This window comes from Amblyomma mixtum, chromosome 10 (genome assembly GCF_055824585.1).
Source record: "Amblyomma mixtum isolate Tamu chromosome 10, ASM5582458v1, whole genome shotgun sequence".
NCBI classification, from domain to species: domain Eukaryota; kingdom Metazoa; phylum Arthropoda; class Arachnida; order Ixodida; family Ixodidae; genus Amblyomma; species Amblyomma mixtum.
Window position 1 is genome coordinate 133833338 of NC_143021.1, and position 27902 is coordinate 133861239.

Below are 27902 nucleotides of genomic sequence, written 5' to 3' on the forward strand. Positions count from 1 at the left end.
CTTTTAGCTAACAGGTTTTGTGGTCTGCTACAGAGCTGAGCGGGGCGGAGGCTCAACTGTGCATGTGCAGCACGCTCACCCGCTAGCGGGTCAGCGGAGCGGCGCCTCCGTTGTGCAGGCGCGCCGGTTTAGTGCAGCGTCGCATCGTACGGAAATGCCTCCGGTTTTCCGGTTATTTCAAGATGTCTGCCTCTGGCTCGATGGTCGCGTCTGAGAGCGCTTACCAGTTTCACTGTCTCAAGGGCTCATTTTCTACACTAAACTCGTTTAAAGCGCTTCAAAAGTGACAAAGATCGCTGTTTGCACTTCGGCGTAGTCAGGGTGAATCCTTTCGAGCGACTGTGAGCTGATGTGGAAGCGGGTGTCTGAAAATGCCGCAGTCGAAACAAAGCACGATTGGTCGTTGCGAGCTGCGAAAACCGCGTTAACATCCTTACGGGCTACTTCCAGCGAAATACAGAGCACATTCGGGAGAGTCACCGCCTTCACGCCTGTCTTAATGTATTTTGCTAATGAGCAGACGTTTGTGCACTCGTATGCAGAAGTGTTCTCCCCGAGAAACTGCAAACGTTGCCAAATGAAGTTATCGTCTATTTATCTCCAGTTTAATAGCGCAAGAGTGAACATACACTGCCGAAGTCTGAATTCTTGTTGTGTGCAGCGTAGGTAGCCCTTTCAGTCACGAACTATAGTATTGTTTGAAGAAAAATTGCATACTTACAGGTTTCGATGTTTTCGATGCCCAGAGGCTAAAGAAGAAGTTTTCATCTCTCTAGAATATTTATTATACAATTGCGGTCGCGTCCTCATATAGAAACATCGTGACTGAATCCTGCTTTTCTTAAAAAATATTTATAATAGTTATATGTAAGCACTTTGCAACAAGGAGACAAAATATTTAATTTAGAGTGTGCGAATGGTGCATGGAAAGGTTCACTGATTGTGGCAAAAGAAAAAACAGTCCTTCTCAGCTGCAATGCACAGAAAAACAGCGCATTTCCTGCAGCGGACCCTGGTTTTTGCCGAACATTTCTCGTACTTGCACCGCTGTGGAAACGGCAACTGGACCTGCTGAGGTCAGTGCTCTTTGGCGTCGTACCTCACAGCGTGTGGTGGTGACGGACCAGCATTGTGTGAGCGACGTGGCGGTGGATCAGCTGAGTCAACATTCGGCCGCCCTCTCTTCCTTGGTGCCCCTTTGGTACACTGAACTAGAGTGAGAGCCACATCAGTCTGGAAGGCGAGCATGTCGAAGGCCTTTCTTCTCGGAAGTCCCTGGCTGCTGGCGTCTCGCACATACTCCAGCCATGAGTTGGCCAAAGCCAGTGATGTCAAGCGGCACATTACTCTGACAGGCCATTTTCTGGCTTTCGCTTTCATGAGGTGGCCATCACAAAGTCCAGCTTGTCCACTCCTCCAGTGAATCTATTAAGGCGAAAGCCTTTATTGACTCATACTGTCGTGACAAAGACGTGTTAGCAAATTTGTCCGTGTTTCAGATTGGTCGAAATGGTCGTGACACCACTGCGCGCGAATTTTGATGAGTGTCCACTGAAACATGTGAGACAGTTACTGCGCAATTTCTTTTCCTCAAATACAATTTTCGACTGGTGTCCACAGAGATAAGTGAGACAGTTACTGCCTAATTTCCTTTCCTCAAATACAGTTCTCATTTTCTTCATTACGGCCGCACTTTCTCTTTCTTCTGTCACTCTACTTGCGCTTTCCTGCACGGTCCGGTTCTGGTGTCCACCGAGATGACAGAGAATTACAGCGCCTTTTTTTTCCCTCAGAAAGCGGGGCAACGCATTGCGCCGAACGGGTGGTGGCGTTCCGTGGACTCCCTGGCAGCGCTGCAACACGCTGTCGCGTTCCACTCCTAAAGGCAAATATTAAGCGTGATTAATTGGCAGTTAATTAATGCACCAAAAGAATGTGAAGTGAACAATCACGTAGCAGAATGCAGCACTAACGCTTTCGCCTTTCACCACTTTAGCGCTAAAGTTCTTCGTAATTTTGTACTCCAGAATAGCTTCTGGGCAGGGTATTTCAACCCGCTCCTTCGATGCGTCACTCCAACTGCTGGCGACACCAACGGAACCATACCCTACTTGCGTAGAGGCGATGTTTACCACCCTATTGTCGTTGTTGTTGTTGTTGTAGCCTACGACAGAATGGCACCACCCTATTGTCAAGCCGCCTTCTTCTTCTTCATCCTCTTTAAGACAGCATCTTTATCTTCATCTGAGTCGCTTCTCTCCATGGCCGCTGGTGCAGAAGCGTTGCTTGCACCTCCAAAGTCAATGTCCTACGATAAAAAAATACAACGCTATCATTTAGGGCCCCGCTCTGCTATAAACTAGGAAATACTTTTGCTAAGTATACATACCACATCCTTAACATCGTCGGACACTTCGGTCTCGTCGTCCGAGAGGTAAGCGTCCGACTCGTTGCCGTCCGCAATAGCCAAAAAACATTTTCTCAGCTGCAGAGAAATTGGCCTTGCGGGAGTCTTTAGATGATTCTCGATGGCTGAGAGGAGATGAATGCAAGCAAAAATCAACATACAGCAAATGGCAAAGCAAAGTCACCTTCCCCGGCGATGCTAAAACAAGTATGGGTTAGGTCACCATGTGTCCATTTGTACACGCGGTTCTGATCAGCGGTAAAACTATTAGGTAAAATCGTCCGAAATGAAACATTGACTGTTTTTCGTTCGAATAGAGGTTTCTGTACACGAAACAGGTGTTTTTTACCCTTAATATATAATGTACGTCACCGTAAAAAAGAACTTCGAACAGCAACTCACCAGAGCTCTCGTAAAACGTTGCGGCCTCCATCTTGAAGCGTTGTTTCGGTGTAGCGTTCCGCTGCTTCACATCAGATGGCTCTACATATCAGGTAGCGCGAATCATACCCATTGTGATGAGAAAAAGGGAGAAGAAAGTCGCGTCTCCATATGGAGACACCGTGACTGAAGGGGGTAGAGAGCAGGAAAACACTAAAATAGCGGTTGAAAGCGACCCCACGCACGAACAGTGCGGCTTTGGTCGGTGTGGATCAAACTACCAATGCAAGTCGCGTTTTCTTTCACTGAGCTGCCCGATCAGGTGCCCTTTAAGCAGCCTTGTTCACTCAAAACCAGTAAAGTTCAAAGGAAACAAAAACAAAGAGATATGAACTGATAATCATCATCAGTCTGACTACTCCCACTGCAGGGCAAAAGCCTCTTCCATGTCTCTCGAATTAACCCTGTCCATTGCCAGTTGCGGCCATCGTATCCCCGTAAACTTCTTAATCTCATCCGTCCACCTCAGTGGATATGAATCCGCGCAGTGGATATGAACTAAAAGGTTTGGTTTATTATTTTATTGGTGTTTAATGTCCCAAAGCGACTCAGGCTAAGAGGGACTCCGTAGTGAAGGCCTCCGGAAATTTCGACCACCTGGGGTTTTTTAACGTGCACTGACAACGCACAGTACACGGGCCTCTAGAATTTCGCCTCCATTGAAATGCAGCCGCCGCGGCTGGGATTGAACCCGCATCTTCGCGTCAGCAGCCGAGCGGCGTAACCAATGAGCCACCGTGGCGGGTTGTAATAGAAGCACAAATTTTGAGACTGTTCATCAATCGGTTCAATTTTCACCGCTAGATGGCGTCACAAGTCAAAACCACTCTTCTTAACCTTACCAGCAGAACAATTTGCTTTATAAAACTTGCTCGCCGCACTCCCGCTACGCTTATGTTGAGCGGGCCAGCATAAGCGGAGGGGACCGTAAAACCGGCCAGCTAAAACTGTCTTATCGCATCCTTCAAAGCGAGCCACAGTGATAGGGGCTAGAATTTTGCGCGACCTTATGAAATTATGTGAACGATAAATTGGTGACATTCTGCTGCCCATGTTTTAAGAAAGAACGCTTTATTCTTTTAGTTTCGCATCCTTATCATGGCGCAACCTTACCGTGCATGTGTGCTGATTACAGTTGTTATGAAGCGCCTGCCCAATCGGATTTTGAGCAATGAACTACTTGTCCGGCTTTTCCAGAATAAAAGAAAAACGTGAGTAGCGGGTAACTAAAAATTGCGTTTCCACTTCTTGTATGGAGAGCCCGAATGGCTGATTAACTGCGCATGTTTCTTGAAAACTGGCGCCATGTCTCTTGATCGCTGCGCTTTTCATAGAGCTGCTAGTGAAAAAAAAAACAAAAAAACTTATGATTGCAAACTTTTCCTCTCCCGTGAAGCTCGCGCAATTCTTTAGCAGCTGCTTTGAACAGTAGGGCATATTTGCTTTTCTAATACCGCTCACCTGGCAAACGTATGCTGGAGACCGGCCATCAGCTTCTATGCTTGGTATAACACCCGTGCGCACCAAATGAAATTCATTCACGCAGGGAGAGCACGCTGTAAAGAAAAAGGTAAAAAGACTAGGTTTTGTGTGACTTCAAGAGCTACGGTGCTGACAGTAATTCGTATGTCAACATCGCAAAAGTTTTTCGAGATGTGCGTGCGAGGGCTTTTACGTACATCAATCCTCAAGCACGCGGTAACTTCCAACCTTACTAAGGAATTCACCAGAGCGTCATGAAGCCGCTTTCTTTTCAAAGACGTGTGCTTTATAGAACCGCGTTACCACCCGCTCCTCCTGCACAACATACTGCTGCAGCACCACGTGTAGAACAGGGAAGGACCGAACAACGTGCAATGCTGGGACGATAAGCACCGGGTTTGCCTGCATGTTTCAGGAGGTACACCTGAAAAAACTTGCCATGACATGAGAAGAAATGCTAGTCGTTCGATTTATTAGGATCAGGGCCACTCTAGTGCGGTAGCACCTATAGTATTCCCCGTCTTTATCCGATGTGTTTTTTTTGCCTCTTTCGTCAGATTATGGAAAGCAGTGGACCACGATCCCGTGAGAGAAAAGTTTATAACAGCTGTTTCTTACCGGCATTAACCCACGAGGCAAAAGCGTGCTGGATACCAAACAGGCTTCAAATTTAATTGAGGACAGGAGAGCTAGCTACCGGAAGAGGGCAGAGTGGGTCATAAAAAAAACCGAGGTGAATGGTAATATAGCCGAAGTGAAGAAGAAGAAATGAGCTTGGTCAGGGCATGCAATCGGACGGCGAGAAGATAACCCGTCGTCATCAGGCAACGGCGTGGATAGCAAGAGAAGGCAGGCGTCGCAGGGGATGGCAGAAAGTTGCCAGGGCGTGTGAAATAGAGAAGTTTGAGGGGATAAGGCGGCACCAGCTGCAAAAGGACTGGGTTAAATGTACAGGTATGGGAGAGGCCTTTGTCCTGCAGTGAACGTAGTCTGGTTGATAATGATGATTTGTTTGTTTGCTTGTCTGTTTTTCAGGAGTCTGTCTTGTGTCAGGCTGCCAACTGTCCCTCCGAGTTGTGAACCGCCCGCCAGGCGTGTATATGGCGGGTGTTTCAGCGCACACTTTAAAAAATTCAAAAATAGGCTTTTTCGAGTAAAAATATGGCTTTTGCGGCATAGTATTATCAGATTTGGCGGAAGCTACAAAACCGATGAATATTCTGACGTAGTAAGCTGGTTAACTAAGGATTAATAATTAACTTATTAACTAGTAAAACTGGGCACCTAGTCGCAACTGTAGCCGGCCGTTTTGCAGACGGTCGTTGTTAATAGCCCTATCACAGTTTAGGATTTCGAAAACGCGCTTAATCTTGGCGCTGTCGCCCGTGAAAATTTGGCCTTTTTACCTGCACTGGAGGGGTTTCTTTGCATCCATGCTTTCGAAAGCGCGTGTATTTTTGCTCTGTGCAGCTAAATTGGCTCTCTTTCTCATTCAAAAACACCAGTGGAGTGCTGACACAATTGTCCACTCTCTCAGGAGTTTCAGAAGCTTCCGCCATCTCCCTCGCCACTTTGTTCACATATTTGTGAAATATTGTGGTTCTTCCGAACAAGAGCGGCAATTTTTAAGAATGTAAGCTGCACTGAGTTACGAATGTGGGGGTTTAACCCTGGGCCTCTTGTGTTCTTGGATGATAGTTTTTTAGCCTGCGTTTTGCTTACATGTTCGTGGGAGAGTGGGCCCTGGTGCAACGTGATGCCGGTGCCAGATAAAGCGTAACACCTCCTTTTTTCTTTCATTGCTGCACATGCGCGCAATAGGGTATTTATTTACTCTGCGCGCAGCATTAAAGTTTTGGCGAAGTCAGCGCTTTGTGGTGTTTCCATACTTGTCCCGGTTTGTCTTTGCGCTGTAGAGTTGTAAGCATAATTTTCCAACACGCCCAGTAAGTGGTGTAAAACTCGTTATAGTATGCTGCAAAATACATATATTTTTCCCTAAAAACCTTTTTTAGAAAATTTTAATTAGTCCCTGAAACACCTTGGAATATATTCTAAAAAAAATCAGCTGAGGATTAGCTCTAGTTAAACGGGCAAGTTGCGTAAGCAGCGTCGCGAGCGTGCGACTAGACGCTCGGCAGCGACGGTCCTGCCGCCTGGTGGAGCGCGGCTGAAACGGTTGCTATGGCAACGTCTCTCGACGCTGCTTACGATGGCAGCACCGCCGCCGCCGCGCGCCTATTCACGCGCTCTTGACACTGCTCACGCAACTTGCCTGGTTTAACCATAGATAAACCTCAGCTAATTTTTCGTTTCTGTTCTTATTTTTATTCTTTTATATCTTTTATTTTATTTATGAAACCCATGCATTCACTATATGCGCCTTTATTAATGCTAATATCTTGAGCCTTCATGGCGGAGTGGTAGCGTCTCCGCTTCAAATGCCAAAGGCCCTGGTTCGAATCTCAGCCTCGACAGAGTTTCTTTATGTAGTGACGCCGATACGCTGAAACGGTTGCTATGGCTACGGCGCTCCATCTGTTTGATCTCGCTGCGGCTAAATGTATACCGTGACCACCACTGGGAGCTACGCGACGGCTCGAAACCTGGCCAGCGCAGTATTGCTTACGCAATAAAAGAAGGCGCAGATTTCAGCGAAAGACGAAGATGAACCTGCGCTTGAGCGGCATTGACATCGCCACGTGTTGCTGTGCTTGGCCTGGCTTCTTTCGTTCTTCTTTACGACATTTATCTGCCTAATACAGTAGATACCACTTTCCATTACCAACCCGGCATCTGCGAAATATACTCCTGTTTGTAAACTCGCGCAAGGTGCTGAACACTGCCGCCAGATCTCCCGCTGAACCATGACTGACACACAGAGTCGCCAGAAATGCTTCTCTACTGGCCCGCTTGTGGGACTTCGGGTGCTGTCAAGCACCCTTGGACTGTCCTACACGCAGTGCCCACCATGGCGGGTGGCAGTTCAGTTAATGGATGCTCCTGAGAGGTGCTCGTGAAGAGCAGCCTAAGTCTCTCAATTTCCACCGTGGCCACACCTGCCGCCGCAGGGCAGTGCCGCATAGCTTGACCAGTGCACCAGTGGAACCAGTGCAATAATTTAGCTGTCACTTCAACGAAACATGCACTTATTCTGCCTGACCTTTCTATGTGTGTAACGACCTTGCGCCTATGTCTTTTTCATAAAATGTACTATTTTAATCCATTCCTGAAAGAAAATCTTTTCACCGTACCCATCTGCACCTCATCACGCATCGATCATCAACACAAGCTTGGAGTGCCAACTTGCCGTACTAATTCGCACCATTTTTCGTTTTGGTCAAGAACAGCTACTGAATGGAACCGCCTTCACGCCTACACAGTCTTCATTTGTGATGCCATTCACTTCAAGATCGCGGGCGAAGGTGCCTTAAAGTTTTTTGTTGTTGTTATTGTTCTGGAAATAATGTTATAAACTCAACACTCCTTTCTGTAGTGGCTTCGCGTCTTCAAAGTTTACGCAATGAATAAATAAGTTAATTAATAAACTGGTCTCTTTAGCCGTCCCCTGTGAACTGACTCCAGCAATGTCTCTCGATAGCCCTTTAGCGGTCGCCTAGTATTGCCCACGAAGCGTTTGCGATTTTGTCGCCGCGATGCATCGGCAATAAGGCGATTGAAACAAACAAGAAATTTGGCCCCTTTCTCCCAATGCTTGCCAATGACATGACAAGAATATCGGCCTGCCCGCAAACACATAGCTTAAGCACATTTCCCAATATTTGGAAGAGTTCACTTTTCCGGAGCTCCTCCCCGATGTCTACCAGCTTAGGCATCACCACATTGTGATCAATGCAGCATACATAAAAAAAATCATTTCCGTTCTGCTCTGTAAACGACTTGAATGTTCACCACACACTGCAGAGACGGCCGCGAACGTCTGGAATATTCCGTCAAAACGCAATCATGCACGATGCTGAAACAGCTCCGGCAGCTAGTCCTTAACGACACGATTGAAGAAGAGCGGGGGCGGTCAGGCCAAGCACTTCACCCGCATTGTCTGGCGGCCAGAGGCACGCGCAATGCGGAACGCTGAGGCGAAGAACACGCCTCTCGTAATTGGTTGCTATCGATCCCGAGCGTGGAATACGAAGCAATTTAGTGCTCATAGCTATCGCTCACTGCCGCTTCACGAATAGTGAGTTTTCGTGCTTTGAAGGGCGAGGATATGAGACTTCATGTGACCGCTTTATCCACACCGGTAGAATTTTAGTTGTGCTAATCGCTGCCTATTTCTGATAACATTTTGTTCCCGTGGATTTTGATTACAGCTCCCAGAGTTTCTACGATAGCAGCGCCTTTTGCAGTTGACTGGGGAATGTCTCCGGTTTGTCCGGGCAGATCAGGGCTGTTGGTCCTTCCGAGCTTGTCCAAAGTTACCTCGTGTGCAGAACTCAAGGTATAAAGTTTGCTCCAGCTTGGGCGTCTCCTGGCGACAGCCATCGGCTGATCCTGGTTCATATAGTGCCACATGCCGTCCTTGCCTATAAACGTAATGGTGTCTGTCAGTGCAATAATTGTTCAAATGCTTTAACGAAACATGAAAAGGCACTGACCAAGCCATCGTCTGGGACGTGGTTCATGTGATTGCCAACGAAAAATAGATATCAGCACGCTTGCTCATGGAATTGCTCTGCATTCACATGACCCAACATACAATCAACCAAGACGACAAAATCTTCCAGGGATACATATGTTCCAGAAAATTTGTCGCAACTTAAGGCAGTGGCGCATTTTCTCATTATAGTTTGATCAAGGTACCGGTAGGGGTGATTAAGCGTCGATAGTTTTTTTTTTCTTTTTTCTTCAACCTTTTGCGAATGTATGTCTTTTGCCAATCAGTATGTTTTTTTTTTTCCATGTGTAGGATTCCGCAGAACACTGCGTTTCACCGTGTCTTCTGTCTTCGTCTACGTGTCGCGTGCAGCGCTGAAGGCTGAAACGTTCGTGCAATTCATTTTTGCGAACGTGGCAATGTATGTTATACCACAGCGTACGCTTTAACAAATATCTACACTACCACGTAAGCCTTTCTTCATATTGATGGCCTTGCTTGCTTCGCCACTAACATCTCAGATTGTGCTGTGTGTGCCCTCAAGACACCATATTTTTAACGTATGGCCGTCTGTGAAAGATACGCTACCACTGTATATCTATCCTGTTCGAGCTGGTGTACACTTTTTATTCTTATTTTTTTTTAGTCTTAACATAATCTATGTATATAAGTCCTGTGGCATGGGTAGGGACTTTTTATTCTTAAATATTTTTCTTAGTCCCAAAATAATTTATATATCGATCTTTTGGCGTTCTTCACCGAAAGCAGCTGCCCAATTGTTGCGTCACGGCAAGCCGATGAAAACAGAACGACCTCACGGATAGAGTTGGCATCAACTAATGTCCGCGTGTATAGCACGTCCATCAGTTGTCACAATTCTGGAGGAGATCGTCCCCACTTTATTGGGCTTACAGAAAGCCTGAACACGACACACGCCGATATAATTTCTATTTAGGTGGATGCGGAACAAAAAACTTTGGATCAGATACTCCCGTACGTTACCTTTGTGTTTAACGCCGCAATTCAGGAAATATCCTGCTTTACCGCGTTCCGTATTGTATACGAGAGAGAAGTATAGATGGTGCTGGACGAGGAGCTCTCGAGCGCGGATGACGGCGTCGCTCCAGACACGGGCACAATCGTCGCCCAAGCCGAACAACTGCGTTAGTTGGCTCGCTTACTGAAGAAAAAGCCGCAAAAACCGACTCTCGACATTACAACCGCTGCCAGAGAGATGTTTCCATACCCCAACTGACCGTATCTGAGTGTCGACCACAGTCCGCAAAAAATGGTGAAAAATTCCTGCACTACTAATTCACTCTACATGAAGTCCTCGGCCATGTCGGCAGCATGAATTATGAAGTCGTTCCTTACGAAACTGTTGACGTCGGTGAGCACGAATTAATGTTGTGCATGTGGTCCACTTAATCCCGCAACTCTCACGTCACTGCAGAGCTCCTAAGGCTGTATATTAAACACTTCTCCCGCCGTCTGCACATTATTCTGCCCTTTGTTTTCCTCAGCTTGTCATCCTTATGAAATACGCGTCAGCTTTACCCTATAATTTTCTTGTCTAAATTTCTTTTTTTTTCTCCTCTTATCTAAGTGCGTTCCGCATCGGGATGACGCTTTTCTTTCACGAGGGTAGGGTAGACTAATGCCGAAAGATTGAGCCGCGCCACCTCTGCCCAGAGCAGGGGCAGGACGATGCGGACACAGTCGCGTCAGGAGCCCTGGGGCTGTCCAGGTTTGAGGGATTAAACTCGACCGCTCTGAGATCTCCCTCTACCTACGTGGCCGCCCTCCTTCTAGTTCATGACAGTATTATTATTTGCAGACACTATATCAGATTGCAGCTTATCAGCTCGGAAGCAAAGCAACTTGCCCCTTTCCTCCTCCCAATCCGTTTCCCGCCTTTCGTTCCGTGGTCTTGATAAAGGCCCGAAATAAACCGCCGAGGGCACTCTTCGTGGGTCGGCGTAGCACCTTGCTGCAATCAGAGCCTGTCTCTTTAACGCATGTTACATGGTGTCAGAAGTGGGATCGAAGCCGCGCCAGAATGGACGTTGTCAAGCCTCCAGAACCGCTACACCTGGCAGGAAACTTACGAAGAAACTGGCAAATGTTCAAGCAAAAACTGGAGCTTTTCATGGCTGATCAAGGATTCATGGCTGATCAAACGCGTGAAGGGCAGCAACTGCGAGTTTCTACTCGAGCCAAAGCGTAATACTTCTTTCTTGTAGTAGTACTGCAAAAAGTGTGCCTGGGTACTGTCTTCGCCTCCAGTAAATGCCACTATTCGGTAAACGCCGCTAACACTAACGGCAACACGTAGTAGCGATGCTAAATGTGTCGAATAGATGGAGTGAGGGTAGAGCTAGCTAAGCATCAGTACTGCAAGTGTCAAGTTCACTGTGCCAGAGCGAAATGGAACAAGCGGCGCGGAGACGAGAGCCGCTCAACTCTGCTTCCTGCAGAAGCGTATCCGGGAACACTATGAAACGGCAGCAACACTGTTGGATGTTCCTTCGTGCCGTAGATCAAATTGGCTGATTCGAACTGGCGAGATAAAGAAACACTAAACAATTCACTGGTGATGATTTATTATTTATGTTCCCCACTGTCGCGGTTTGAAGACAACTTGACAACATCTTTCTTACTTTCTCTATTCTTTCTTGAATTTAATTCATATAGCATTAGCAGTGTAGTTTCGCAAATCCCAGGCGGCGGCGGATAAACCCTCCGAGAAAATGGAGAGTGGAGAGGAAAAAAGTTAGGACAGGATGAACGATTGAAGGAGAAAAGAGAGCAGGAGGAAGCCGTAGAATCCAGTAAGAGTAGTCTCAAGGGGTGAATAGTGGAGAAAGGATCAATGAAGAGGAGAGGGGACACTGATTCACCCTCAAGTGTGTGGGTTCCGCAAAGCTGTCCACTGACTCTTTCCCTGTTACAACGGAATCGCAATTGTAACGTAAAATATTCGGCCGTTAATTTTTTCAAGGATTACGTTTCCTAGCGGTAGTAAGTACTTCTTCAAGTATCGCTAGAAAACAAAAGCAGCATGCCTCGCATGTGCTAGCTTGCATAAAGCAGCAGTGTTCTCTTTGGCAATAAAGAGTGCCGATCCGCGGTTCTATTGCGTATAGGAGAAAGCAAAGGAATCGGCGAAAACAACCTCGGCTTCACAATAACGGCGGCGTACTAGGAAGACTCCTGACAGGACAAATCTGGCCGTGCGTGAATAGCATGACATCAGCCGTCTGAAGATAATATAATGGACGCATACACGCGCCGGTAAACTGAGATTGCAGCATGTTTGAGCCAATTTTTGGAACATCGAAATTCTAGCAAGAAACGATACTTAGTGAATTCGCGCAGAGTAGAAAAGCCATCACAGAGAAAAAACGACAACAAAGCTGCAGGAAAAGTTTCATGGATGCTTACAATGCAGGAAACGTTTCTGGAAACCATCATGTACCGTGATAGGTTTCCGTGTCGCGAGTTTGGCACTCGTTTGCAGCTTTGCATGTATCATTATTCGATACGGATTTTTCTTTGAAAGATTCACCGATACACTCAGTGAAATTGAAGTGTGCGGCTAGGTGGTTGTTTTATATGTGTTAGGGAGCTAATAAAGCACTGCCCATTGAAATTATATCATCCGCCTTTCAACTTTTTTATGGCTCAAAATAATATCGCAAAATGGGAGACCTCCAAAATCGAAGGTCAGCAGTTTCACAAATATTGCATCCGCAATTGTGCATAAATATATCGAGCGCAAAAATAGGTTTTCATAACTGCTTGGGTTGGATTTCTCACGTTGCATATTCATCGAATGATGCCTGTCCAATTTTCTTGCCCGGTAATACTTCAGCAGCCAATGTGTTTTACGAAGCAAGGGTTGCTGATGTCGTTTCCGCGACGGTGCACGCAGAGCAACGCCATTTGAGGAGTGGTCAGAGCGGAGAAGCAGACTTGGGAAGCGTTCCAATGACATTGTTAAGGACCTTTTACCTCCCAGCCGCCGTGGTGGCTCAGAGGTTACGGCGCTCGGCTGCTTACCCGAAAGACACGGGTCCGATCCCGGCCGCGGCGGTCGAATTTCGATGAAGGCGAAATTCTAGACGCCCGCCTACTCTGCGATGTCAATGCACCTTAAAGAACCCCAGGTGGTCGACGTTTCCGGAGCCCTTCACTTTGTCCGTTTCCTTCGTTCGTTTTCCTTCCTTCTGCCCCTCTCTTCTTTGTCCTTCGGCCTTGCGCTGTTTCAATCATACCATTCATAACCAACTCGCCCATCAGTTCGTGCTTTCAACCTTCATTACTGCGTCCCTGATAGCCTGAGCCGCTTTGGGACGTTAAACCCCAATAAGCCAACCTTTTACCTCCCATTCCAGGCAAATTAAGGCAACTATCGACTGAATTGAAAGCCTAACACTAGGAAGAACCTGACGCTGGATATGAGATCAAAGTTTTCGTTTGAGTAGTACCCAGAGGAAGAAATGATATTCAGCCCCAAAGGAGATTTGCGCTGGTGCCAGAGCAAATAGAATACTTTCACTCTGCCATCGCCGCTTCTTTTTTCGGACACGGTATTTATTTCATGCGTATATGTGCACACATGAGCCACATAGAGAGCTTATAAAGAATGTAGCCTGTTATTATCTAAGCTGCAGCAACTTAACACAACAAACATGTGCAGACAACAGACCGGCAAAGGAATGGCTATGAAAGACAACTTATTTACAACGGAAAATGATGCGGCGCAGAGTCAGTTTCATCGCAAGTTTTCTCCAGCTCGAGGAACATCTGGCCACGATGTGTTCTGGAGAAACGAAAAGCTCCACAACAACAATGCAATGATTGTATTTTCTTCTTGTATGATGTGCCACCTGGCATGCACTATCTTTTCTTGCTTTATTGCCTTATTCCCTTTTTCTTATATGAGGGGTATTTTTTCAGAAGTAAGCTAAATACCCTGAAAGTGCAATTGAGAAAAACCTGAAAGTCTCTTATTGGTATCAACTGTATAGATATCCAAGTTCTTATAGGATAATGACGCAAAGCTTTGTACTGGTTGCTCAGTCCTGAAAACTGCCACCATGCTGCTTTTTCGCTTTGTTTATGATGAAAAACGAGACCAAATGTATATCTATTCATCGCACCCACGCGGAACCGCTTCTACGTTAAAACTGCTAGGGCTACTTTGGACGCCGTGTCTCGAAAGATCAATGTCAGCTTTAAATTGAACAAGGCCGAGAGCGGCGGGCGACCGCCGAGCACACTTGTTGCTATTGCCGTCGCTGAGTCATTCAACTATTTTGGGGGCGCAATTCTTCCCAATAACCAGTTTTTTTTTGGAAGCGTCTTTCGCTGTATTCTTGACTGCCGAACTGCCGTCAGCGCTACGGGACATCTGATGACGTGATAGGTAACAGCCCATGTACCGGACACCCCTTAAAAGCCTTGACGCCAGCTGTGATACAAGCCTGGACGCGTGCGTGACGACAGCGTAGCGCCAGTGATTGCCACTAGTTCATCGAACCAGCCGACGTCTACAAGGGCAACTTCTTGGGATAAAGACCCCGCCGGAGTGCAGCCGAAAACGAGAACAACTTTCAACCTCCAAAATGAGCCAGCCACACAGATCGGCACCTGATGATCCTGCAGGAGCCGAAGGTGCCATCAATGTTCACCGACTTCCCAGTCGAGGACCCCGAGGAATGGCTGGACCTATTTGAGCACGGGGGATCGTTCAACAATTTAGATGACACGAAAAAAAAAATCAGAAACCCCTTCTTCTCACTGGTAGGCTAGCGCGTACGTGGTATGAAAACCATAAGTATTCCTAGACGTCATGGAAGCTGTTTAACAAAGATCTATTGAAGCTGTTGCCGAGCGTCGTGAGAAAAGAGGAAGCCGAACGACTCCTCTTGTTCTGAACCCAGCTCCCGAACTAGCCCGTCCTCGCTTACGTCTCAAAAATGAAGCGGCTCTTTCGTCGCCTGGACTAGCAGGCAGACACTAAAGAGCTGTGACATCAGACTTCTCAAGTTCTTTAGTCTAAATTTTCAGCAATCTGAGTCACATTTCAAATGTTTAGACATAAGTGAAGGCATGTTCAAAACAAAAAATGATGTAGCGAAGTACAGTTTGAAGTGTACAAAACGTCGCATGACAGCTTCAAGTAAAGTAAAATATAGCAGCGACCTGCCTACAACCATCACTAAGCACCCTGCAGAGTAAAATTAAGGCTACTCGTACTAGTAAGGTAGAACACGCCGAAACTAAAGGATACCGTTGATAACATTCAACGTTTTGTTCATCATGTATTAGATACAACTCATGATGCGGAAGAAACTAGTATCAGACACAAAGGGGAGATCGAGAGCCTTTGCGGCACCGAATAAAGCACCAGGAAAGGAAGAATAGCTGCATCGCGGTCATGTGGTCGGTGCGCTTTGCAAGAGAGTTGAAATCTTAGAGACAGACCATGGCATGAAAGAATTAACGAGATTAACTAAGGAACTATGTGACTGGCAGCAGTACAGCAGGCGTCATAACATCTAAGCTCACGGGACAGCACCATGGCATGAAATAATTTACGAGATTAACTAAGGGACTATATGACTTGCAGCAGTACAGCAGGCGTCATAACATCTAAAGGTCAGAAATCTTGCACAAGAACTCGAGCTTTCCCCGCAGAATGAACGCGACGTGGACGATTTGCATCGCCTGCCGGCGCTCATGAAGAAACTGCCGATCATTCTAATAAGGTTTCCGGAGCCATCTACGAGAGCTACTTGGCTTGCAAAGCGCAAAGACGTGAAGGAATGTGATGAAGATATTTCCTTATTAGCCTGACCGCACCGAACAGAAAGCTCTCATGGCTTGTCATATCAAGAGCACGTAATCGAAGCTACAGCTTCAAGTGGCCTTGGGATGGAAATATCTTTGTGAGAAAATAACCTGGCGCACGGGCTGCAAGAATTGGCTCTGAAAAAGACCGTCAGCAAACTGCTCGAACAACTTTTTTCTTAATTTTGTTTTTTGCATTGTTGCTGTTGTTTCAACCTTTAATATGTATTATACTACCCATCGTCCTAATACCTTCGCGAACAGAAGGAAGTACTCTAAAAAATTTTGTTCTATTTAAACGACTCCGTTTCAAAATTGTAGCTCATAAAATGTCGTTTTGACGTTATTGGATTTATATAAACTTGGTATGCATCGGGTACACATGCTACCCAGTTAACAGGCTACGACCATATCTCTGTATTTAGGAAGAACAAACGTAGTGGCGGAACAAGTTTGTATATACAATAACGTACACAATTCTTCCGGAATCCCCCATCGTTTGTAACGATTTTGAAACAGTTGGTGTTAACTATCACAATGCACCTCTGCTTCTCATATACTCTTCACCTCGCGGATTAGTGGATGCTTTTTTTACTAATATAGAATCTTTCCTGAAATAAGCCAGCGTGACTAAACGACATAGCGCAACATTCGGTTGGAAGAATATTGATTAGTAAATGAATTCTGCTAGACAGCTACACTGCTTCAGTTGATTTTCTAGGGGTGTGGACAAGGCGACAAAAACAAATCAACATCCAGAAACGCTAATAGACCTGCGCTTCCTTAATCTACCTCCAAATAAGATAACATATCAATAATTATCTCGTTTCTTGAGAAGCGTCCCACATCAACAATTTTTCTTTCCTAAACGTTCATTCGCGAACGGCAAAGAGCTCGGCTTTCTTTGCAGCTTTTATTGTATGGCGATTGTGGGACCAGAGCTGGTGCCTGACCTTGCTGATAGATGTCGCAATGGGGCCGCTGTTACCGACACGCGCATTACGCAATGACGGCGTTGATGACGCAACTCGCAGGGCGCCACACGGGAGGGTTGCCAGAACTGGCTATTTTGGGACCTGTTGACAAAAAATTTTTAACTTGTCTACTTGGCTACTTTTCGGCTACTTTTCAAATCGAGTTAGGGCTGAATAATGGACTTCTCTTTTCGCCAATGGTCCGAGTGCATCTTTGCGTGAGCGCGTTAGAATGCCACACCTGAACACAATTATTCTGCGGTGCCTGCACTTGTGTTGAAAATTTACCTGTAATCATGTCCTAGACTTGAAACGCTTCTCGCTGCTGTGTTCGCTGAATAATCGCCGGACTTGTTATCCCAAGCGAAACTCCGAAACGCCGCCTCCGCTATGCAGAGCTGATGCGTAGGTTTCCTTAGAGCCAACAATAAGAAATGTCCCATCTTGATTAACTCATTGCGCCTCAGCTGAGTAGGGAAGTGACATGCTACTTAGCCGATTTACTTAACTTACTTGCTACTTAGCTTTTTTCTTCAATTCACTACTGGTTGCAAGTGCATTGAGCGGCCGCGCATGCCAGTACCACAGCTAGTGTGATGCTGAGAATTATAGTCAGGGTTCAAATTTTTCAAGGCACATGGTTTCTTTTTAGCTGGTTAGTACCGAACGGGGAAGATGAAGAAGTTTTCAAACGTTTTGGTGAAGACGCTTCGTGTCGTACAGCGATATAGAGCTTCCGGGTGGCCATAAGTGCCCGAGTTTACGGCGGAAAAGCGACCCATGTGACCGGAAAAAAGTCTGAACAAAGCTGTGCTTTCTGTGCCTTCCATACATATGAACTTCACGTGTCGATCAGTCTGTTTTTTGCTCTAGAAAGCTGAAGAAAGATCACAGGAAAAAACCCAAAAAGAAATAGTTATTTCAGTTTAGTTTATGGGGTTTAACGTCCCAAAGCAACTAAGGTATGTGAGACGCAGTAGTGGAGGGCTCCGGAAATTTCGACTACCTGGGGTTCTTTAACGTGCACTGACATCGCACAGTACACTGGCCTCTAGAATGTCTCCTCCAAAGAAATTCAACCGCCACGGCCGGGATCGAACCCGCGTCATTCGGGTCAGCCGCCGAGCACCATAACCACTCAGCCACCTCGGCGGCCCTAAAAAAGAAATAGTCGCATCAATTCATGCCCTTCTTTACATAGCACTGAAGAAATTTTGCGCAAAAAACAACACCACGCATGCCATATATATAGGGAGTTAAAACTGTTATGGTTCTGGCTTAGGAACACAAAATATTTCTCCTCTGGAGAGTAGAAAATCTATTGTAGTTACTTTCCTCGCACTTTCTCTCCATTCAGGATTTCCTCGTGAGTTTCCGTGTTTCTGTCTCGTGATGTTCATGTGTTTCGTTTCATTTGATTAGCGATGCTTTAATACCTCAAAGTTATTTGTAGCCTCTGTTACCCTGCATCACGAAACAATTACGAATTTCTTGCGAATTATAAGCTTCTGGTGACGCCTTTTTGCAACCTTGGCGCTATTTTTGGCTACTTTTGATATTTCCGCGGCCCGTTGGCAACATTTTGGCCACCTTTGTGATTTTTGTGGCTTTTCTTTGAGTTCAGGACTTACGGCTCTGGACAATTTGTGAAGTATGCAAGAAGTTTACGTCAAGGCGGTGTCAGGTTATGAACCCACAGAAGCTGATTGCGCGATGTGGAAAAAAATAAAGGAAAGAAACTGATCGAAATAAACATCGTTGTCACTATTGGCGACAAGTAGAAGAAAGAACGCCGCTTCAGGAGCTTGCGCTGAGCCTCTGTGCTGCAGTATTTGGTGCATATACATCCAGTGGCAGTGCGTTCGAGTGAAACACCGCGACGACTTTATTTGCGTGCGGCATGTAATTGTTACCGTAATGTTCACGTCAACACAGTCATTACCTAGTACACGTCTTAAAAAGCCTGAACATTTGTTTTTGTTTTGAGGCCAAGCACTTCGGCTGGTCTTGCATGCAGCCTTTAAAGAGACAACTAAGTGCACCATGAGCCAAAGAGCTGAAGGAGAACAAACATGTCAGTAAACCTACGGGCACTACTCAAAAGGAGAAAATTAATTTATTTACACACTCCGTAGGCCTGGAACCGTAAAAAGAGGAGTGGGGGAACACAAAAATTGGTAACCGCTGTTACACACATATTGCAGCCAGAGTGTGCAGCAATTGAGGGAGGAAAACATGGGAGGAAAACAACAAGCATAAGATTAGACAGAAAAAAGGCAAGAGATTCGAGGCTGATGTGGCCCACAGCACAATATTTGGGAGGCAGCACTGCAGACAGCGATAGTGTTCTGGCCAGGGTACTACGGAGAAAAAAAAGTCTCGAGGACGCACAAAAAGCAATCTAGCCAGCAAGAGGAGCGACTGGCTTTCAATGCTTTCGGTAGGTTTTAATCTATGCACCTCGTAGGATGTGTTCATTATAATTAAAAAGAGCAAAGCACAACCTTCCACGATACACAGTTACACCATACACAGTTAAAAGGAGATATCAGTAGAAATTGCAGCGATACAGCGCAGCAACGTCCCACTTGAAGTGTTCAAGCCGCAGGGTTCACTTTTTAGCTACGTAATGGAGTATTCAAGGCACCGGTCATGCTGTAAACTTCTGTAAGGTGAGGAAGAGCCTTGTCCTAGCCCTCCAAGGCCCTTTGGACTTCAAGGATACTGTGTGTGCCGCACTTCGTGTATCAAAAGCAGAGTGCGGGGCCTGAAGACTTTTGATTACGACCCTACAGTTCATTACAATAGAGGACAGGTGGCGCAAGCTTTAAAATAAAAAATAGAGACAAATATAAAAGACAGCAAGTGTTCCAGTTTTCTTCGAGTTATTGTGTACAAACATACATACTAGAATCATTGCTATGCGGTTGTATTCTGCCAGAGAAATGTGTGCTGCAACCATAAAAAGTACCCTATTTAGAGGAGGATGGATACTAACTTGAATTGAAGAAATAAGTGATAATTAGAGCGAACTCAAAGAAAAATGCTTCAGTTCGCAATGTACGTAGTTGTGTGCAAAGTGCCCTGAAGAGTTAAACGCCATTTTATCATGCATTTTGTTCTTCTTTTAACTTTTTTTTCTGAACAAACATCGAATAGCCAATCACACACTGCTAATTTTACACAGAGATCGGGTAAGACATAGGTGACGCTGATACAGTTAATAGCAACGGAAGACTCGAGTAAAGAGAAAAGTAGAGGATAAGCTTTTCAGAATAGATGAATAGATTCAAGTGATCAGGATAGATGCAAGGATAAATGCAAGATGCAACAGGTCAGGATAGATGCAAGTGAAATTGGTGCAAGTGGAACTAATGCATTTTATTGCTTACACAAATCAGCAGTAATACAGTGGCAGTGAAAACTCAGTATATTACTTGAACTGGTGTGTACTGGATACGCTTTCGCTGAAAATTCGTGAAAAATTAGCTTCCTCTATAAAAATGAAAAACTGCTTTGCTGCCGATTTTCTTTTGAAGTCAGGCAAAATTTCCCTGCAAGTTAGCTGTTCAACAAAATTCTGATGCGCAACGTATCACAACAAGCAAATTTCTTTTTGATATGATGCACTGATGAGCAGACTCCCGTCTACAAGGCTGACACATTCTGGAAGCCTGTTGGCCAGCCGACAAAAAACCTTTCGTGCCAGCCTATCATTATTAATGCACATGAAGATCAGGTCAGCGACAGCGTGTAAACATGGGCAAACACTTAACTAAATCGTATCCAGAGCGATCGCGCCTTGAAACACAAAGGATCAGAGTATCGGCCGGAGCCCCTACTATTCGGGGTGTAAGGCAGATCTGGTGCTCACGACCTGCCTCTCGCTGCAAAGCTTCTTGCACAGCCACCGTACCAATTACTCGCGAGGTGATCACACTCAGGAACCGCCCAGTCCTTCGAATGCACTGCGGAGCGCAATCTAAGCTGCCGCATTTCTCAGAGCTTATACTAACGAACGACAGCGACGGACGCCGCCATCTCCGCGCTGCAGCAACCGCGCGCATCGATGATTTGTCACTTCGAGCGAGGGATTTGCAACGGGAGAGCGGCAAAAGCCCTCGCGCGGATGTAAATTTACGCTCTCATTATGAATGTTCTGAAAGGTTGCATATTTTAGAGGTACCCTTATGACTGCGTTTCAATGCCTTCTGCAATCAAAACAAAAATGTTTCTGAATAATTTATTACTTCACTCGCGGTCGTCCCTCATTATGGTAGCCCAAAGTGGCATTTTTCAGCAATGGCGGCACTTCTTTTGTGTCACGAAACGTCATTCTGGCAACAATTTATAGTACTTGCGCATCACATAATTCACGTGACAGTGCTGACAGTCGATGATGGCAGCTTGGGAAAGGAGGCGGTGTCGCTCTCTTCATTAAGTCTAGTCTGAAATTTGTTGAAATTTCGGTCCCTGTCGAAATAGAGTCAAGTTGGTGCAAACTCTACGTAGGTAACAAATCATTTGTTATCGGTGCGGTGTATCGACCACCAGGCACTTCCATAGACCACGTGCATTCTTTAAGTAACTTCTTGCATTCTCATCATATCAGCAATCCAAATATAATTATCCTAGGAGACTTCAATCTTCCCGGAATTCATTGGCATACATTATCCATTACTGGTCACGACATTGCAATCAGTAATGAACTTGTCAATTTTTCTTTGTCATTTGGATTAAAACAGATAGTTGATAAGTCCACGAGGTCTTCGACAATACTGGATCTGGTGTTTTTAAGCTCTTCTCTTTTTCGCGACGAATTTTACATGCGAAGTCGTCGAGGGGATATCCGATCACAACGCTGTTCTTGTTTCGATCCCATGTTCTATTCCTTCCTCAAAACTAACTTATTCAACATTTCCGGATTTCAGTAGAGCAGACGACGTGGCTATCCTGGATTTATTAAGTGACGCATTTGAACAGTTTCAGCACCTTAGCATATCAGGTGACGTGAATTCTTTAGTAACATTTTTCGAAAACATTGTGAAGGTCTGTATTCAGCGTTTTGTTCCATTAAAAACTAAAAAGCAAAACCACAGTATGCCCTTGATAACAAGGGACATACTGCATCTTTCTCGCCGTGTTGCCAGACTACGCGTTTCCAAGCGCAATGGTAACCCTGAACTCTTGCAACAGTTCAGCGACGCTAAAGAAGAACTCCGTGCCAAAGTTCACTCGGGAAAAGATTTTTACTACAGAAATTCCTTGCCGCAATTAATGAAACACAATCCCCGCAAATTTTGGGCATCCATATTGCCACAGAGCACTAGTCCCAATACCTTCATTATTGATGATAAGCCGGTCTGTGACTCATTAGCTATAGCTACTAATTTCAACACATATTTTCAGTCGGTATTTACAAGAGATAACCTTGAAATGATTACTTTTCCTAGCAACTCTCAATGTTCTGTCGAAGATATTTCAATAAGCGTCGAAGGTGTTCTGAACCTCATTCTGAACATAAATGTGAAAAAAAGCAGTGGTCCTGATGATATCCCTAATGTATTTCTGCATCGTTACTCTCTTTGGACCAGCCGCTATTTGACTACCATCTTCCAGAAATCGCTATCATCCGCAACCGTCCCCGTAGCCTGGAAGCTTGCAAAAGTTATTCCCCTGTTTAAAGCTGGCAGCACCCAAATCTTGTCCAACTATCGCCCCATTTCGTTAACTTCACACTCATGCAAATTACTAGAACATATCATTCATAAGCACATTACAGAATTTCTTGAAGCTAACAATATCTTGTGCAAATTTCAGCATGGGTTTCGGCGCGGGCTCAGTACCATTTCACAACTTGTAGAATTCAAGCACGACATCGCTAGTTCCCTCGACACCGGCTCACAAATCGACGCTTTATTTATCGACCTTTCTAAAGCCTTCGACACCGTTCTCCACAGCAAACTTTTTTGTAAACTTAATGCAATACTCAAAAACCCGTTACTGGTAGACTGGATATCAAGCTTTCTTTCTAATCGTACACAGTATGTTTCTTTCAACTCCTGTTCATCTGAAACTATTAATGTATCATCCGGTGTACCGCAAGGATCCGTGCTCGGGCCACTGTTGTTCTTATTATACATTAATGATTTGCCAGAAAATATTATTTCTAAAATTCGGTTGTATGCAGACGATTGTGTCATATACAGTTCAATTAACACCCCTGAGGATCACGCGCAACTAAATCAGTCATTCGTGTCATTCTGCTGATGGTGTGAAACATCGCAAATGCAAATAAACTTTCGTAAATCTGTATACATGTCATTCTGTAATCGCACAATACCATCTTCTTACACCTACTCATTCAAAGATAACTCTCTGAATCAAGTGTCCGAGTACAAATATTTAGGTCTTCTTTTTTCTTCTAACTTGTCCTGGTCAAAGCATATTAACACAATATCCAGTAATGCAATGCGGAGGCTCGGTTATCTAAAACGTACACTAAGTGTTGCCCCACAAGAAACTAAACTGGTAACATACAAAGCTTTAATTCGTCCACTTTTGGAGTATGGGTCAATAATCTGGAATTCTCATAAACAGTCCGATATCAGTAAGCTGGAATCCGTCCAATGGAAAGCAGTACGGTTTATTTGCCGACGGTATGACAGACATTTTTCACCTTCATCCACTCTTCCTGCCATAGGCCTTTCCCTCCTTTGTACCCGCCGCGACAATGAGTGTTTAAAATATTTTCATGGTATTGTTAATTCATCCCGCTTTGCTTCACTGTCTGAGTATTTGCATTTTTCAGCATCTTCATCTACAAGGAGCTACCACCCTTTGAATGTAACACCCATTCACGCGCGCACTGATATGTACAAATTTAGTTTTTTTCCTCGTGTTATCGAACGATGGAATTCTTTACCCGGTGATATACGCTCCCTGGAACCAAACCTATTTTTCAATGTTGTTGCAAATCTGTGATTAGTCTGTTTCATTTCTGTTGTGTATTTTAATGGTGTTCACTTTTGAATATGTTGTCCCTCTCTGCCTTTTTTTTTCTTCCCCCCACTCCTGCAATAGCCCCATCGGGGCTGCAGTATATGTAAATAAATAAATAAATAAATAAAATCAGGAAGTGATCCTTCATAGCATGCAGCTATTTTCTACAAACTGTAAAATCGAACAAAAATGCTTTTTTTTGCCTGCCAGCTGCAGATTCGTTTCCCCACCAAGAATAACTGTGCTAAGCATCAGTTTTCAAGGTCGTGTCAATATGACACCACTGCAAACGCCGACTTCGAAGCCTGGCGGTTTGCTCCACAAATATGAAACTCAGGACTTGCATGTGATCGCCCTCAGAGCCAATCAGAGAAGCAATATAGCACCGAATGGCGGCCATGCGTGCCAAGAACAGGGCCGTCGCTTAACTAAGCTTTTCAGGTGACAGAAGGGCTGCGCGTGCATCTCTGGGTGCAGAAATGAGCTGTGGCTGCTTCCCGACGCGATCCGTCTTGTACCACCACGAGCCGTGAAGATGCTGTTGTTGACGTATGCGCTGCTCCGTCAGGAGCGCAGCACCTAGGCACCTGGGGCAGGTACACTGAAAGTGTCGCAAATTTTACTTTAGCGTTAAAGTAAGAAATTGGGCTAGTTGATACGCATTCATGGTTCGTCTTCGTCTTTTTGCGCTCATTAACCATGAATATGAGAGAAGCCAACAGCCACACAAACCAAGGGGCACAGGGGATTTTAAATTTATTTAATTTACTTAAATAAATAAATTAAAAATCCTGTGTGCCCCATGGTTTCTGTGGCTGTTGGCTTCTCTCATATGTATGTAAAACGAGCCCCTCATTCCCCTTTCCTTCTTTGCTTAATTAACCATGAATGTTACTTTAGGTTCGACTCCGTGTTCTCGGCTGTGACGCGAAAGTCACCCGTGGTGCGCCCTCAGCGGGAGGCAACAGCATTTCATATCTAGAAAAAAAAAAGACTCAGTTTGAATACCACACTTTAAGCGAAAAGTCAACCAGAGTTTTTGGTGTTGGGATCATATTATTGGTTTGGTTAATGAGGGCTTAACGTCCCGAAGCGACTCAGGCTATGAGAGATGCCGTAGTGAAGGGCACCGGAAATTTCGACCGCTGCGGTTCTGTAACATGCACTGACTTCGCACAGTACACGGGCCTCTACAAATTCGCCTCCCTCAATATTCGACCGCCGTGGCCGGGGTGAACGCGCATAATATTGTCTCGTATTAAAATATATGGTCTTTGTTGTTGTCATGATACCGGAATAAAAGCAACGTAGCTATGAAGGCCCACCGAATGAATTGAGGGTGAGCAAAAGATGTATGCAGCGGTCAAAAGGCGGCGTTTTTGAAGCTCTCATAGCAAAAAAAAAGTGGCAACAAAAAGAGGCTCCGTGACGGCGACAGCACCTCCCGCCACAAGAGCGGCCGCCAAATCACTCGGTAATTCACCCTCTACCCCGGCATATGTGCCTGGGGCATCCCTCCTGGGAGGGATAACACAGAACACTGAGACGGCACAGAGACAAACACATGGCCAGCACAATCCCACACATGAAGCAACCTTCCTGAAGAGCTCAGCGGGATATACGGAGCCTCTCCCAGGACTGCACCCCACGAACAAACCGGCCGCCAGGTCGGGGTGCGCCTGTACCCGTACGGTGGGTACCCGTCGGTGGGTTTCGAACCTGCCACCTCCTGCAGCCGAGGTGGACGGCTGTGAGGAGGTGAAGACTGCAGGTAAAATTTACGCATTAACATTCATGAGTTAAAGGAAAGAAATAAACGAGGCGGCATTTGCAGGAAAGGAAAATCTAATTGAAGTATTGAAATGAAACGGGGGAAAAAAAACAGACAAGAGAGAGAACAAAGAGGAAAAAGGAAAGGAAAACAAACACTTGCGAGAAGACAGTCAGAAAGGAAAGTCACACTTAAATTTCTTTGTGTCCCAGTGATGAGCCTGGTGCGTCGATCGAGGAGGCGTGGCTGGGCGTCGGGGCAGACTTTAGGCACGTGGGTCGGGTTCCCTTCGTTGACACCCGGTTGGCGGCGTTCTCCACGGCGGCCTCAACGCTGCCGAAGAAAATAGTGTCTGTGTGCTCCGGGCACGGCCCCCAGGTCAGGTAGCCCGGGTGCGCCACGGAGATGTTAGAGGCGGCCCGTGTCGAGAAGCTGTCGGCTGGGCGGGAAGAGAGGCGCCTGGATGTGACGGCCGAGGCTCCCGACGACGGCTGTCCGGGTCTGGTCACCCGGACGTCTGCGGCTGAGGCCCAAGCCTGGTAACTCGGGGCGCCAGCAGAACAGGTCCACCTTCTTCGCCGACTGCCGTCTTCCTCTTCTCCCCGCACGTTCTCTCTGCCACGTATTCCTTTCCTTTTCTTCTTCGTCCGCCTCCCATGCGTCTTCTGTCGCCGCAGTGTGGCGCTGGCTCCTTACAAAAGCCCCCCTTTCAGAGTTTTTTCCATCGGAAAAAATTATCTGGGGCAGCGGCACACAAGACTGAAGCCGAAGACGCGACGAGGAGGCGCTGGACACTGTTTTGCACGCACCACATCACCACACACACGCACTCTGAACCGAACGACTGGTTCGCACTAGCCCAGTTCACTCCAGATAACACTGAGCACACGACAGTCAGGCATACATCAAGGGACACAATGGAACACCACAGGGGAAACACAGGAACACACTAAAAGAGCATATATACTTTGACCACTATGTACAATACTTACACCATGAGTACACTTCAGTAATTCGAGACATTGAGCCCGGTCCATCAATGAGCAATAGACAACCCAGTGGGGCCCTGGCTACCTTCCCTTCGGGTAGAGTATGCTGGCATACAACGCACGACTTTACGAATCTTTTGATATCCGCCAGAATTCCTGGCCAATAAAACTCTCTGCGCACCCTCTCAGTGGTCTTGCGGATGCCCTGATGGCCGGAGAAAGCACTTCCATGCGCACGTATGAGGACTTGATGGCGAAGGCTTTTCGGTACAACGGCCTGCTTTATCGTTTGTCCTCGCGAGAACTGGAACGCACGGAACAGAACTCCGTCTTCGAAGTGAAACGAATAGGCGGTGTTGTTCTTGCCAAGATAAGTTTCGCCGACTTTGTTCCGGCACACATCCAATGTTGTGTCCTCCTCTTGCTTCCTGCGGAACGTGGGTATCGATACCTCTAATGCTTTGATGGACACGTCCCTGCACGCCATAGAAACCTTCGCTGTCCCCAGCACGGCAGAACCTTCAGCCTCTTCTATCCCTTTCTGGACAGTCCGAACTCTTGGTGGTACCGTCCGGTTAATGGAAAAGGGGTCCTGGGCGCCGGGTACATTCCCAATGATCAAGTCGTACAGTGGAGATTCCAAGCAGCGAGCGATGGACTTGCCCGAAAAATATGGCGACGAGATCAGCACCTCCGCCTCTGGGACCTCCAAACTTCTGCCATCCGCCAGGAGCAGAGTAGCTCTAGCACCGGTCAAAGCCGCTTCGGGAACCAGGTTCCTACGCACCACGATACTGTTGGTACCAGTATCCCGCAAAACAGAAACCGGCTGCCCGAACAGCTCGCCTTGCTGCACAGGCATGCTGGCACTGAAGACCGTCGGCTCGTAACCTGCATCCACACTGGTAAGATCAGGCCGCACTTCTACCGGAGGACTGGCAGGATGCATACAACAGGCTGACGCCTTGCGGTCTCCTGGGTTCTTGCGCCTGCAGGACTGTACCTCATGGCCTTCCTTGCAACAGAACGTGCAGTATGGTTGTTTCGGCTGCGTACGGCAGTCGGACGCTTTGTGTCCCGCGTTATCGCACAGAAAGCACCGCACTTGAAATTTGGATCCCGCAGTACTGTCCTTCGCCTTAGGGATATTTGGTTCCAACTTATCCTTGAAAGTTGACAAGTTAGATTGCTGCTGGGCCTCCAAAAAATGATCCGCGGCAACCGCGATCTCGTCGACTGTCTTGCAGTCCCGCTCGCGAACGAATGTCGCAAGCCTGGCATGGCAATTGTTCAAAAATTCTTCGGCGACAATCATGTCGCGAACCTCTTCGAACGTTTTGCCTCGTCCTCTCATTTCGACCCA